General features: G+C 38.6%; 2 non-coding genes and 1 pseudogene across 2 annotated transcripts; all 3 read right to left on the bottom strand.

Moving 5' to 3' along the window:
• Positions 1-1,854: 1,854 nt before the first annotated feature.
• On the bottom strand, positions 1,855-6,909 carry LOC131996480 (large subunit ribosomal RNA; annotated as a pseudogene).
• A 327-nt stretch (positions 6,910-7,236) lies between these two features.
• Positions 7,237-7,415, bottom strand: LOC131996449 (5.8S ribosomal RNA). The gene has a single exon (XR_009397870.1). It is a non-coding gene; the product is annotated as a 5.8S ribosomal RNA (ribosomal RNA).
• A 422-nt stretch (positions 7,416-7,837) lies between these two features.
• On the bottom strand, positions 7,838-9,822 carry LOC131996479 (small subunit ribosomal RNA). The gene has a single exon (XR_009397900.1). It is a non-coding gene; the product is annotated as a small subunit ribosomal RNA (ribosomal RNA).
• Between the last annotated feature and the right edge of the window lie 416 nt (positions 9,823-10,238).

Below are 10,238 nucleotides of genomic sequence, written 5' to 3'. Positions count from 1 at the left end.
ATTTTTATTTGGTATAATATTCTTTTGACTGTATGTTTTTCAATATTATTTAGTAATTTTCTATTTCAAATTACTTCTTTCACATTGCAGCATAAAATATTTCTCAATACAATACGCTTTATAGTGAACATGAAATTAACAATTTCATTTTTTTCGTTTAACCATTTGGGATAAACATTTTTAAAAATCACACATTTTTCATTTAATATTCTCCTCTTTATATGTGAACTGTAACATTCATCATATTCCAAAAAGAATATTCACACATTTTTCTTACCTTCCATTCAGCTAAAATTTCATTGAAATGCTTGCATGAATTGTAAGAAATCTACCATGAGTATGATAGAACAGCTAAGTTCCATCGTTCGTTTTGCCAGTTAGCTGCTATAGCATAGCTAGCCCCACACACAAAATTCATCTTCTCTTCATCGCATAACACATCAACTTGATATAGCCAGCGCACAAGCACCACCATCGAGAGTTTCATTCATTCATTCGTACAACCATCGACCAAACATTCGATGTGTACTTCGACTTTTGTGTGCTTGCCTAAGGCACACAGCTATGAGACTAGTGGTGTGCGCCTTAGCCACACATCGTTCTTGTCTCGATGTTATGCTTTCATGAGTTGATTTCACTTCGAGTGCTGTTGCTCTGACAACCAACTCACTTATAGTATTTTCAGAGAATATATTGATTAAAAAGTAGCGGCATTTAATATATGACCAAATATCGCCTATTGGTTCACACATAAACCCGATATGTGTGGTACCAATATAATGCGATATATACAAGTCTTTTATATGTAAAAGAAAAAAAAATTTTTTTCACTAAAATCCAAGAAAATTGAAAAAATTCAAAAAAAAAATCTAAAAAATTCCAAAAAATTTCAAAAAAATGCGCAAAAAATCTAAAAAGCGTCCTTAAGTATATTTAAAAAAAAAATTTTAAAAATTTTCAAAAAATTTTTAAAAAAATTTCAAAATAATTTTAAAAAATTAAAAAAATTCTAAATAAATCCAAAAAAAATTTAAAAAAATGCGGAAATGTGCAAAAGAAAAATAGTCAAGTATATTTCAACAAAAAAATTAATAAAATTTTTTGAAAATAGTTTAAAAAAATATAAAAAAAATTTAAAAAATTCAAAATAAATCCAAAAAAATTCAAAATGAATCCAAAAAAATTTGAAGAAATTCTAAAAGCGCAATTTAAAAAAAATTGATTAAATTTTCAAAAAAAAACACTTGTAAAAAATTAAAAAAAAATGGATAAAAATTTTAAAATGTGACGTATGTGTGTGTGTTCTTTTTAAAAATTTTTCATAGTTAAACTTAGTTGGCAAGACATAATGTTCTTGGTCATTCCAAATGTTAAATTAAGTTAAATTAATAGCAAAGGTTAAGAAGGTTCCATGAATAGCAGCATGGCAGCTGCTCTCTAGAACTTACAGCACCTTGCTCTTGCAAAGTATTCTCTTTTATAGAATTTCTTGCACAAATGCAAGTATTTTAGTTTCGTTTCAAAACTGTTTAAAGTTAGCAAAATAAATTGCAAACTATTGTATATTTGCGTCTTTGCCCATCGAAAAATCATAAAAATTTATTCGATTAGCTGGCAATAGCAATTTGGTTTTTCATAAGATGAAGCGTAATAAACAGCGTTCATTTTCAAAGAAAATCCTCGAAAATAAATAGCTTACTATTACATACTTCGACCCAGCAGCAAACTTTTTTGATAATATTGATCACAAATGTGAAAAGTACACATAGAACTAACTATGAAACTTTCACATTTTGCTAGCAACAAAATCATTGTTTGCATTATGTGGGATAAGTTGTATAACATCGAATCATATCGAATCGTCAAGCAGAGGATAAGTTTCAGTGGATCGCAGTATGGCAGCTGCTCTACCACTTACAACACCTCGCCCGTTAAAAAAGTCGTTTACAATTGATTCTAGGCATTGTCATTGTATTAAATAATGTTTTTATAAGTACCTAGCGCAGCATGCAGGTGATAAGATCCTCCCACATTTGCTATGATACAAATAACATTGGCATCACATCCATTGTCGTTTATCAGAAATAAACTTTAAATGGTTTAATAGCCATACAATGCAATTGCCCCATTTTTATCATTGCAGTCCAGCTCGGATACGACCTTAGAGGCGTTCAGGCATAATCCAACGGACGTAGCGTCATACCACTGTTCGCTCGAACAAGTATTGTGCCATAGGTCCGTACCTGCGGTTCCTCTCGTACTACGCAGGAATGCTGTCGCAACAACATATGTCATTAGTAGGGTAAAACTAACCTGTCTCACGACGGTCTAAACCCAGCTCACGTTCCCTTGCATGGGTGAACAATCCAACGCTTGGTGAATTTTGCTTCACAATGATAGGAAGAGCCGACATCGAAGGATCAAAAAGCGACGTCGCTATGAACGCTTGGCCGCCACAAGCCAGTTATCCCTGTGGTAACTTTTCTGACACCTCTTGTTAAAAACTCCTTAAACCAAAAGGATCGATAGGCCGAGCTTTTGCTGTCCCTGTGTGTACTGAACACCGAGATCAAGTCAGCATTTGCCCTTTTGCTCTATGTGTGGTTTCTGTCCGCACTGAGCTGGCCTTGGGACACCTCCGTTATTATTTGAGAGATGTACCGCCCCAGTCAAACTCCCTACCTGGCAATGTCCTTGAATTGGATCATACCTGAGTATTAGGAGTTATACCAAATTTCAAATACGACAATGACACCGAAATGCCATCATCTCATCGAGATTTGTTTACAATTATATAACAAACTCTTAGTACTTTGATCAAGAAGCTTGCATCAAAACCCAATACCATAAGATATATAAATATATCCGTATAATGGCTAAGAAATGATACACGTTCCACTTAATCAAGTAAGTAAGGAAACAATAAGAGTAGTGGTATTTCATTGTCGATAAAGGCCCGAAGACCAATATCTCCCACTTATTCTACACCTCTTATGTCTCCTTACACTGCCAGATTAGAGTCAAGCTCAACAGGGTCTTCTTTCCCCGCTAATTATTCCAAGCCCGTTCCCTTGGCTGTGGTTTCGCTAGATAGTAGATAGGGACAAGTCCTAGTGGTGTTTAATGCAGGCACCTGCCGCGTTGGCCTAATCCTGCAGGGCTCTCAACCCCGGGTGAATATAATGCGTCCACCAACGCCCCCACACATAGCCTAAGATATGCATGGGTACCAATTCGAGTTCACGCTGTCCGGACGCGTTCTCCCCCTTGGTTAGGGGCGGAGCACTATCTAAAACTCCTTCCGATCTATGGGTCACGGCACCCGGTTGCAATGCAACTCCACATCGAGCTTGCGCTCTACCCGCGATTTGGGTCCAAACCACAGCCACCACGTTACTCCCCACTGGGGCCTCACCATAGTCGGGCTGGAATCGAAATTCCAGGGGCCCCCGACTCCCGTGGTACCAGATTAAGGACTCCGGTCAGACCTCGTAGCCGAAGCTACTACCAGTTGAACCCCAAACGGTTCCGGACTGGTCACCTGAAAGGAAAACGGCCAAAGCCATTCTCCCAAAAAGACACCCCCCCCCCCCATCCCCCTCAAAAAACCCCCAACACCGCCAAGATCAAAACATGGTCGCAAACAAAAAACGGACTAAAAACCATTACGGACGTAAAAACGGACAAAATACCCAAACACGGACATAAAAACGGACGAGAACCCTATGCGGACAAAAGCAGACAAATTCCCTATACGGACATGACGGACAAAACGAACGGACAAGAACAGTCACTTCCCACTACGGACAAAAAACGGACGAGCACACAAAAAGCGGACAAAACATCAAGAGCCAAACCATCGGACGACCTCGCCAGAGGCCTATCACCGCCCACCTAACATCCTCCTCCTTCCAAACACCGCCCTCGCAAAGGTGGCCAACCTCGCAAACGTCCCAGAGTCCAACAAGGCCCTGCTCAAATCCCACACCCCCTCTGCATAGGATATACCCATGGCACCTAAGTCCCTGATGTCCGAATAGTACGGGCACTCAGTCAGTAAGTGCACCACGTCCTCAACCACACCCCCGCAGGCAGGACAACCTGCAGTCGTCGCCAGACCCCTTCTATGCAAAAATGCATTGAGAGAGCCATGTCCCGTCAGTAAAAACCCAAGACTAAGGCCAAAGCCAAAATCGGGTCTGTCCACAAAGTAGATAGGGACAGTAGGAATCTCGTTAATCCATTCATGCGCGTCACTAATTAGATGACGAGGCATTTGGCTACCTTAAGAGAGTCATAGTTACTCCCGCCGTTTACCCGCGCTTACTTGAATTTCTTCACTTTGACATTCAGAGCACTGGGCAGAAATCACATTGTGTCAACACCCGCTAGGGCCATCACAATGCTTTGTTTTAATTAGACAGTCGGATTCCCCAAGTCCGTGCCAGTTCTGAATTGATTGTTAATTGATAGTCGTTATAATTTAAAGAGAATACACCTTGCGATGATACCCTAAAAATTTTAGCAAGAAAGTTCCACAATTGGTTACGTAACTACTATCCGAGGAACAAGATCCGTAGACCTCTATTTACCCAGAACGAGTACATAAACCATGTTATTGCTTCCCAATCAAGCCCGACTATCTCAATCTTCAGAGCCAATCCTTATCCCGAAGTTACGGATCTAATTTGCCGACTTCCCTTACCTACATTATTCTATCGACTAGAGACTCTTCACCTTGGAGACCAGCTGCGGATATTGGTACGGCCTGTTGAGAAGTTTGCGTGACCCCACCATAAATTTTCAAGGTCCGAGGAGAAAATATCGACACAACAGTAAATGTCATGCTCTTCTAGTCCATCTACCATATCTCTCTTCGAAAGACTTCCATGGTAGTACGACTATAAAACAGAAAAGAAAACTCTTCCGATATCTCTCGACGGCTTCTTTATGGTCGTTCCTGTTGCCAGGATGAGCGCAAGGCCCATATTTAATAACAAACGGATACTCAACAGGTTACGGAATTGGAACCGTATTCCCTTTCGTTCAAAATTATTCAAGTGTTTAATTACTCTCTCATATTGTGAAAATATGCGTGTGTGTTATTATAACTTGAAAATTTTCAGCTTTCGCCTTGAACTTAGGACCGACTAACTCGTGATCAACCACTGTTCACACGAAACCCTTCTCCACTTCAGTCCTCCAAGGTCTCATTCGATTATTTGCTACTACCACCAAGATCTGTGCCAATGGCGGCTCCATGCAGGCTTACGCCAAACACTTCCATGCACACCATTGTACCCTCCTACTCACTAAAGTTTCAAAGTTTATAATCCAACCGAAATTGAACATAAACCATTTACTTTAGCGGTAATGTATAGGTATACAACTTAAGCGCCATCCATTTTAAGGGCTAGTTGCTTCGGCAGGTGAGTTGTTACACACTCCTTAGCGGATTACGACTTCCATGTCCACCGTCCTGCTGTTTTAAGCAACCAACGCCTTTCATGGTTTCTGCATGAGTTGTTAATTTGGGCACCGTAACATTATGTTTGGTTCATCCCACAGCGCCAGTTCTGCTTACCAAAAGTGGCCCACTGGGCACATTATATCACAACCACAACCTTCATACCAAGAAAGGTGAGGTTCTTACCCATTTAAAGTTTGAGAATAGGTTAAGGTCGTTTCGACCCTAAGGCCTCTAATCATTCGCTTTACCAGATAAGATTATTTTACATAATTTTTAAATGCACCAGCTATCCTGAGGGAAACTTCGGAGGGAACCAGCTACTAGATGGTTCGATTGGTCTTTCGCCCCTATACTCAATTCTGACAATCGATTTGCACGTCAGAACTGTTTCGGTCTTCCATCAGGGTTTCCCCTGACTTCAACCTGATCAAGTATAGTTCACCATCTTTCGGGTCACAGCATATATGCTCAAGGTACGCTCTGGTTAGAGGCATAAATAATATAAATATTATTATGCATAACTGATAGAACGCCCCGGGATTGAATTAATAGACTATTTCTAGACTAAAAACTAATCCCATAATAGTTATGTTAATTACGCTATTAGGTTTTTTAATTCCCAATAACTTGCAAATATGTTAGACTCCTTGGTCCGTGTTTCAAGACGGGTCCCGAAGGTATCCTGAATCTTTCGCATTGTTAATCATATAAACGCATATAATAAACACAATAATCATGATTACCATGCCATTATAGAATATAAAATATTCAAGCGCTATATATAATAAATCTATCAACACTTTATCAAATCACCAGCACTTATTCTATGTTAAAATGCAAGCATAATAATTTGAATAAACTTAAGCCAATGATCTTATGATAAATCATAATATTAATAGATTACAATGTCCTTTTATGGAAAAAATGCACACCATTCCCACAGTATTATTCATACCGCAGTCATAATGTTAAATTTTCCATATGGATATTCAGGTTCATCGGGCTTAACCTCTAAGCAGTTTCACGTACTATTTAACTCTCTATTCAGAGTTCTTTTCAACTTTCCCTCACGGTACTTGTTTACTATCGGTCTCATGGTTATATTTAGTTTTAGATGGAGTTTACCACCCACTTAGTGCTGCACTATCAAGCAACACGACTCTTTGGAAATGTTCTCTAGTAATCATTAACGTTATACGGGCCTGGCACCCTCTATGGGTAAATGGCCTCATTTAAGAAGGACTTAAATCGTTAATTTTTCATACTAGAAATTGAACATTCCATACACTGCATCTCACATTTGCCATAAAGACAAAGTGACTTAGTGCTGAACTGATTTCTTTTCGCTCGCCGCTACTAAGAAAATCCTTGTTAGTTTCTTTTCCTCCCCTCATTAATATGCTTAAATTCAGGGGGTAATCCCATATGAGTTGAGGTTGTTTAAACTTTATTTTTTTTTTCTTTTGTACTCTCAATAGAAATTCCATCATTTTTATGAAAAAATCTTTTCTCTCTTCAATGTATATTTATATGTGTATATGTTTTTCAATCAAAGACAATTCTAGTTCATAAAAAATTTTTATGCTAGACCTTCCTCAATCAATTGAAAAACAAAGTATTCAACAAGAAATACTCGAATTTTTTCAATGAGGCTTCTATCTTGACTATTCATATTATGGACTTTAACATCCAGTAATATAACATGTGCTTAAAAACACAATCTCTTATCGAGATTGATTTTAAGCAACTTATTTAGCATAGTCTTACAACCCTCAACCATATGTAGTCCAAGCAGCACCTTAAAATTAATTAAAGTACCTTGCAGCATGGACTGCGATATGCGTTCAAAATGTCGATGTTCATGTGTCCTGCAGTTCACACGATGACGCACAGTTTGCTGCGTTCTTCATCGACCCATGAGCCGAGTGATCCACCGCTTAGAGTGATATTTTATTTTTTTCTTTATTCGATACGCTCAAAATTCATTTTATTGAAAGAAATCAAAAATACACCAAAATCAATTGGCATATATCAATTTCTTCAATAACTTTCATTTTTTTTTCCCATACAATTTATGTTGCGAATGTCTTAGTTGTTCTCCCCAAAAGGAGGCAACATTAACTTATATCACAATTAATATAAGTACAACTATAATTGTAAGTAATTTCAAGTGTATGGATTATTGCTAAACCAGTACACTCTACCAATCTAGGTTGATTGGTGGCCAATGTATGATTAACAGATAATGAAAACCAGTACATTATGTTTAGTTTGTTTGTTTGTTTGTTTGTTTTTTTTTTACGCCTCCATTCTATTCCATAGGAATAGAAGGGAGATGTGTGTATTTGTTTTACGGTTGGAACACGTTAATGATCCTTCCGCAGGTTCACCTACGGAAACCTTGTTACGACTTTTACTTCCTCTAAATAATCAAGTTCGGTCAACTTTTGCGAAACATCCGTAACACCGAGGCGTTACAGTGATCACGTCCGGAGACCTCACTAAATAATTCAATCGGTAGTTGCGACGGGCGGTGTGTACAAAGGGCAGGGACGTAATCAATGCGAGTTAATGACTCACACTTACTGGGAATTCCAAGTTCATGTGAACAGTTTCAGTTCACAATCCCAAGCATGAAAGTGGTTCAGCGGTTTACCCGGACCTCTCGGTCTAGGAAATACACGTTGATACTTTCATTGTAGCGCGCGTGCAGCCCAGGACATCTAAGGGCATCACAGACCTGTTATTGCTCAATCTCATTATTGCTAGACGCAATTTGTCCATTTAAGAAGCTAGTGACCTTATAATGGGACAAACCAACAGGTACGGCTCCACTCTTATAGACACATTCAAACACTAACACATTTTACTGCGGTCGCGAATGAAGGCTACAAAAGCTTCAACACCATAATCCTGAAAGCATCTATTTAATATATTTGAGTCTCGTTCGTTATCGGAATTAACCAGACAAATCACTCCACGAACTAAGAACGGCCATGCACCACCATCCATAGATTCGAGAAAGAGCTATCAATCTGTCTTACACACTTATGTTCGGACCTGGTAAGTTTTCCCGTGTTGAGTCAAATTAAGCCGCAGGCTCCACTCCTGGTGGTGCCCTTCCGTCAATTCCTTTAAGTTTCAGCTTTGCAACCATACTTCCCCCGGAGCCCAAAAGCTTTGGTTTCCCGGGAAGCGACTGAGAGAGCCATGAAAGTAGCTACACCCAATTGCTAGCTGGCATCGTTTATGGTTAGAACTAGGGCGGTATCTGATCGCCTTCGAACCTCTAACTTTCGTTCTTGATTAATGAAAACATCTTTGGCAAATGCTTTCGCTTAAGTTAGTCTTACGACGGTCCAAGAATTTCACCTCTCGCGTCGTAATACTAATGCCCCCAAACTGCTTCTATTAATCATTACCTCTTGATCTAACAACCAATGAAAGTAGAACAGAGGTCTTATTTCATTATTCCATGCACAAAATATTCAGGCATTTGGAGCCTGCTTTAAGCACTCTAATTTGTTCAAAGTAATTGTACCGGCCCACAACAACACTCGGTGAAGAGCACTGAAGCAGGTTTAAATAGGAGGAACATACGCAAATACAAGTATTTAACGCATATAAGAACTCCACCGGTAATACGCTTACATACATAAGGTATAGTACAAACTACAATTATAGCTGTACTACCCGTATGAAGCACAAGTTCAACTACGAACGTTTTAACCGCAACAACTTTAATATACGCTATTGGAGCTGGAGTTACCGCGGCTGCTGGCACCAGACTTGCCCTCCAATAGGTCCTTGTTAAGGGATTTAAAGTGTACTCATTCCAATTACAGGGCCTCTAATATGAGTCCTGTATTGTTATTTTTCGTCACTACCTCCCCGAGCTGGGAGTGGGTAATTTACGCGCCTGCTGCCTTCCTTAGATGTGGTAGCCGTTTCTCAGGCTCCCTCTCCGGAATCGAACCCTGATTCCCCGTTACCCGTTGCAACCATGGTAGTCCTAGATACTACCATCAAAAGTTGATAGGGCAGACATTTGAAAGATCTGTCGTCGGTACGAGACCATACGATCTGCAAGTTATCTAGAGTTCAACCATAGTATCGATCTTACGATCGCTTGGTTTTAGCCTAATAAAAGCACACGTCCCAAAGGTCCGTGTTTATAATGCATGTATTAGCTCTAGAATTACCACAGTTATCCAAGTAACTGTTAACGATCTAAGGAACCATAACTGATATAATGAGCCTTTTGCGGTTTCACTGTTAATTCGTGTGTACTTAGACATGCATGGCTTAATCTTTGAGACAAGCATATAACTACTGGCAGGATCAACCAGAATAATGTTATTTGTGTATTTTTTTCAATCGAAAATACCATCTTGAAAAATCAACGAAATGTGTATGTCTTAACATCACAAATTCGTCTCTTAAACAAAGATTTTTATTTGGTATAATATTCTTTTGACTGTATGTTTTTCAATATTATTTTGTAATTTTCTATTTCAAATTACTTCTTTCACATTGCAGCATAAAATATTTCTCAATACAATACGCTTTATAGTGAACATGAAATTAACAATTTCATTTTTTTCGTTTAACCATTTGGGATAAACATTTTTAAAAATCACACATTTTTCATTTGATATTCTCCTCTTTATATGTGAACTGTAACATTCATCATATTCCAAAAAGAATATTCACACATTTTTCTTACCTTCCATTCAGCTAAAATTTCATTGAAATGCTTGCTTGAAAT

This window comes from Stomoxys calcitrans, chromosome 3, assembly GCF_963082655.1.
Source record: "Stomoxys calcitrans chromosome 3, idStoCalc2.1, whole genome shotgun sequence".
Taxonomy (NCBI): domain Eukaryota; kingdom Metazoa; phylum Arthropoda; class Insecta; order Diptera; family Muscidae; genus Stomoxys; species Stomoxys calcitrans.
Note: the sequence above shows the minus strand (reverse complement) of the source record. Positions and strands in the feature narration are given on the sequence as shown.